Below are 5,692 nucleotides of genomic sequence, written 5' to 3'. Positions count from 1 at the left end.
TTACAGTGGCCTTAGATAGATCAGAGACTAGATTTGCTAAATTAGAAGCATTTTGTTCAGAGTTCTCTGTCTGTTGCTGAGTTGATGATGGAAAAGGTTTGCTATTGCTAAACCTGTTTCTTCCACCATTATTAAAGCCTTGTTGGGGCTTTTGATCCTTCCATGAGAAATTTGGATGATTTCTCCATGTTGAGTTATAGGTGTTTCCATAAGGTTCACCTAAGTAATTTACCTCTGCTATTGCAGGGTTCTCAGGATCATAGGCTTCTTCTTCAGAAGATGCCTCTTGAGTACTGTTGGATGCAGCTTGCATTCCATGCAGACTCTGAGAGATCATATTGACTTGCTGAGTCAATATTTTATTCTGAGCCAATATGGCATTCAGAGTATCAACTTCAAGAACTCCCTTCTTCATAGGCGTCCCATTATTCACAGGATTCCTTTCAGAAGTGTACATGAACTGGTTATTAGCAACCATGTCAATGAGTTCTTGAGCTTCTGCAGGCGTTTTCTTTAGGTGAATGGATCCACCTGCAGAAGTGTCCAATGACATCTTTGATAGCTCAGATAAACCATCATAGAATATATCCAGGATGGTCCATTCTGAAAGCATGTCAGAAGGACACTTTTTGGTCAACTGTTTGTATCTTTCCCAAGCTTCATAGAGGGATTCACCTTCTTTCTGTCTGAAGGTTTGAACATCAGCTCTAAGCTTGCTCAGCTTTTGAGGAGGAAAGTACTTGGCTAAGAAAGCCGTGACCAGCTTATCCCAAGAGTTCAGGCTGTCTTTGGGTTGAGAATCCAACCATAATCTAGCTCTGTCTTTTACAGCAAAAGGGAAAAGCATGAGCCTGTAGACTTCAGGATCTACTCCATTAGTCTTAACAGTATCACATATCTGCAAGAATTCAGTTAAGAACTGAAAAGGATCTTCAGATGGAAGTCCATGAAACTTGCAGTTCTGCTGCATCAGAGAAACTAATTGAGGTTTCAGCTCAAAGTTGTTTGCTCCAATGGCAGGAATGGAGATGCTTCTTCCATGTAAATTGGAATTAGGTGCAGTAAAGTCACCAAGCATCTTCCTTACATTATTATTATTTTCGGTTGCCATCTCCTCTGCCTGTTCGAAAATTTCTGAAAGGTTATCTCTGGATTGTTGTATTTTAGCTTCTCTTAATTTTCTCTTTAGAGTCCTTTCAGGTTCTGGATCTGCTTCCACAAGAATGTTCTTATCCTTGCTCCTGCTCATATGACAAAGAAGAAGGCACAGAAAACTAATAATAATAATAGAGATCCTTTATACCACAGTATAGGGATCCCTTTGTGAGTGGAAGAAAAGAAGGGGAGACAAAGAATGTAATATAATGGAAGAAACACAACTGTGAGGATGGAAGAGAGGTGAAATGAGATGTTAGGATATGAATGAATAAATAGAATAGGATGGGGGAGGGATAATTTTCGAAAATTATTTTGAAAAAGAGTTAGTGATTTTTGAAAAATGGTTTTTTTTTTTTTTTTTGAAAAATGTTAGAAATTTTCGAAAATTTTTGAAATCAAAAATAAAAATAAAAATAATTAGTTAATTAAAAAGAAGTTTTGAAAAAGGGGGAAGATATTTTCGAAAATTAGAGAGAGAGAGTTAGTTAGGTGGTTTTGAAAAAGTTAAGAAACAAACAAAAAGTTAGTTAGTTAGTTGAAACAAATTTTGAAAAGATAAGAAGTTAGGAGGTTATAGAAGATATTTTGAAAAGATATTTTTGAAAAAGATAAGATAAGAAGATATTTTTGAAAAGATATGATTGAAGTTAGTTTTTTTTTGAAAAAGATTTGATTTTTAAAATCTCAATTAATGACTTGATTCATAAGAAATCACAAGATATGATTCTAGAACTTAAAGTTTGAATCTTTCTTAACAAGCAAGTAACAAACTTCAAATTTTTGAATCAAAACATTAATTGTTTATGTTATTTTCGAAAATTTGGTATAAAAATAAGAAAAAGATTTTTGAAAAATATTTTTTTGAAATTTTCGAAAATAACTAAGAATTTTGAAAAAGATTTGATTTTTGAAAAAGATTTTAAAAAAGATAAGATTTTCAAATTGAAAATTTGATTTGACTCATGAGAAACAATTTGATTTTAAAAAATTTTTGAAAAAGTCAACTCAATTTTCGAATTTGATGAGAGAAAAAGGGAAAGATATTTTTTTGATTTTTTGAAATTTTTATGAAAAACATGAAAAATATGCAATGCATGAAATTTTTAGATCAAAACAATGAATGCATGCAAGAATGCTATGAATGTCAAGATGAACACCAAGAACACTTTGAATGTCATGATGAACATCAATAACATATTTTTGAAAAATTTTTAATGCAAAGAAAACATGCAAGACACCAAACTTAGAATTCTTTAATGCTTAGACACTAAGAATTCAAGAATGCATATGAGAAACATGAAAAGATACAAAACAAAAAAAATCATCAAGATCAAACAAGAAGACTTACCAAGAACAACTTGAAGATCATGAAGAACACCATGAATGCATGATATTTTCGAAAAATGCTAGATGCATATGCAAGTGACACCAAACTTATGATATGACTCAAGACTCAAACAAGAAACAGAAAAATATTTTTGATTTTTATGATTTTCTAATTTTTTTGGATTTTTTTCGAAAATTATATGAAAAAGAAAAAATCAGGATTCCAAAATTTTTAATATGAATTCCAGGAATCTTGCATTCTTAGTCTGAAGCTTCAGTCCAGGAATTAGACATGGCTCACTAGCCAGCCAAGCTTTCAAAGAAAGCTCCAGTCCAAAACACTAGACATGGCCAATGGCCAGCCAAGCTTCAGTCTTTAACACGAGAGTATATTGCTCTTTGATAACAAATTGCAAGCCTCAGTCCAAATAAATTTAGACATGGCTTTACAGCCAGCCAGGCTTCACATGCTTCATGAAACACTAGAATTCATTCTTAAAAATTTTGAATAAAAATTTTTTTAAAAACATTTTAATATTTTTTTTTTTGAAAAATTTTTGAAAAGAAAATAAAAAGAAAATTACCTAATCTGAGCAACAAGATGAACCGTCAGTTGTCCAAACTCAAACAATCCCCGGCAACGGCGCCAAAAACTTGGTGCTGTTGCCGGATCAAAAGGGAATCTGGCACTGATGTTACCGGACCAAAAGCTTGCCGAAGACTCAAACAATCCCCGGCAACGGCGCCAAAAACTTGGTGCACGGAATTGTGATCTCCAGGCTCGAACAAATCCTGGTAATGGCTCCAAAGCTTGGTGCCCTGATCTTAATTCATAATTGTCACAACTTCGATACAACTAACCAGCAAGTGCACTGGGTCGTCCAAGTAATACCTTACGTGAGTAAGGGTCGAATCCCACGGAGATTGTTGGTATGAAGCAAGCTATGGTCACCTTGTAGATCTCAGTCAGGTAGATATAAAACAGTTATGTGGTTTTCGAATATTAATTAATAAAATAGGGATAGAGATACTTATGTAAGTTATTGGTAGAAATTTCAGATAAGCGAATGGAGATACTTTTCGTTCCTCTGAACCTCTGCTTTCCTGCTATCTTCATCCAATCAGTCTTACTCCTTTCCATGGCTGGCTTTATGCAAGGGCATCACCGTTGTCAGTGGCTACATCCCCTCCTCTCAGTGAATAATATGCTCACGCACCCTGTCACGGCACGGCTATTCATCTGTCGGTTCTCGATCATGCTGGAATAGGATTCACCCTCCTTTTGCGTCTGTCACTAACGCCCAACAATCGCGAGTTTGAAGCTCGTCACAGTCATTCAATCATTGAATCCTACTCTGAATACCACAGACAAGGTTTAGACCTTCCGGATTCTCTTGAATGCCGCCATCATTCTAGCTTACGCCACGAAGATTCTGGTTAGGAGATCTAAGAGATATTCATTCTAGCTTAATTCATGTAGAACAGAAGTGTTTGTCAGGCACGCGTTCATAAGGGAGAAGGATGATGAGTGTCACACATAATCATCACCTTCATCACGTTCTTGGGTGCGAATGGATATCTTAGAAGAGAAATAAGAAGAATTGAATAGAAAACAGTAGTACTTGCATTAATCTTTGAGGAACAGCAGAGCTCCACACCTTAATCTATGGAGTGTAGAAACTCTACCGTTAAAAATACATAAGTGAAGGTCCAGGCATAGCCGAGATGGCCAGCCCCCTAAAACATGATCAAAGGATCATAAGGTAATCCAAAGATGAACAATGGAATAAAACTGAGACCAAAAGATGGTCCAAAAGACTAGTAAAAGGTCCTATTTATAATAAACTAGTCACTAGGGTTTACATGAGTAAGTAATTGATGCATAAATCCACTTCCTGGGCCCACTTGGTGTGTGTTTGGGCTGAACCTGAGTGTTTCACGTGCAGAGGCCATTTGTGGAGTTGAACGCCAGTTTCTGTGCCAGTTTGGGCGTTCAACTCTGGTTTTGGATCCTTTTCTGGCGCTGGACGCCAGATTTGGGCAGAAGGCTGGCGTTGAACGCCAGTTTACGTCGTCTATTCTTGGCCAAAGAATAAACTATTATATATTGCTGGAAAGCCCTGGATGTCTACTTTCCAACGCAATTGGAAGCGCGCCATTTCGAGTTCTGTAGCTCCAGAAAATCCACTTTGAGTGCAGGGAGGTCAGAATCCAACAGCATCAGCAGTCCTTTTTCAACCTCTGAATCTGATTTCTGCTCAAGTCCCTCAATTTCAGCCAGAAAATACCTGAAATCACAGAAAAACACACAAACTCATAGTAAAGTCCAGAAATGTGAATTTAACATAAAAACTAAGGAAAACATCCCTAAAAGTAACTAGATCCTACTAAAAACATACTAAAAACAATGCCAAAAAGCGTATAAATTATCCGCTCATCAGACAACCAAAACGTTTGTAAGAAAGGTTGATTGCTTGGTTTAGTAACTATACTTGCAACGAGAGTTTACTATAACTTCTAAACCATCAATATTCAGTTCTCATCACAAGCCCTCAAAGGGAAATGAATCATTGATAGGAGTAGTATCGCCTGTTGTATGTTCAAGGCGACTTAGATGGTCCGCCACTAGGTTTTGCATACCACTCCTATCCTTGATTTCCAAGTCAAACTCTTGTAACAATAAAACCCATCTAATCAATCTCGGTTTGGATTCCTTCTTAGCCAACAAATACTTTAATGCCGCATGATCCGAGTACACTACCACTTTTGAGCCGAGAAGATATGCTCGGAATTTGTCCAAGGCAAAAACAATGGCCAAAAGTTATTTTTCGGTAGTAGTGTAGTTGGATTGGGCTCCATCTAATGTTTTTGATGCATAGGCTATGACATATGGATTCTTACCCTCGCGTTGTGCTAACGCGGCTCCCACGGAAAAATTTGAAGCATCACACATTATTTTAAATGGCCGACTCCAATCCGGCCCTCGCACAATGGGAGCTTGGGTCAATGCTACCTTGAGCTTATCGAAAGCCTCCATGCATTCCTTGCTTAAATCAAACTCAACATCCTTTTGTAGCAACCTTGAAAGGGGCAATGCTACCTTGCTAAAATCCTTGATGAATCTCCGATAAAATCCTGCATGTCCAAGAAAAGAGCGGACCTCCCTCTCGGAGGAGGGGTAAGGCAAACTAGATATGACATTAATTTT

At 36.8% G+C, this 5,692-nt stretch overlaps 1 non-coding gene across 1 annotated transcript; it reads left to right on the top strand.

Annotated features, from left to right (window-relative positions):
• The first annotated feature begins 607 nt into the window (after positions 1–607).
• Positions 608–715, top strand: LOC112730923 (small nucleolar RNA R71). The gene has a single exon (XR_003166724.1). It is a non-coding gene; the product is annotated as a small nucleolar RNA R71 (small nucleolar RNA).
• The last annotated feature ends 4,977 nt before the right edge of the window (positions 716–5,692 follow it).

The sequence above is a fragment of the Arachis hypogaea genome, chromosome 12 (assembly GCF_003086295.3).
Source record: "Arachis hypogaea cultivar Tifrunner chromosome 12, arahy.Tifrunner.gnm2.J5K5, whole genome shotgun sequence".
Lineage (NCBI taxonomy): Eukaryota > Viridiplantae > Streptophyta > Magnoliopsida > Fabales > Fabaceae > Arachis > Arachis hypogaea.
The sequence above is the reverse complement of the archived record's forward strand: the minus strand, read 5'-3'. Positions and strand labels throughout refer to the sequence as shown.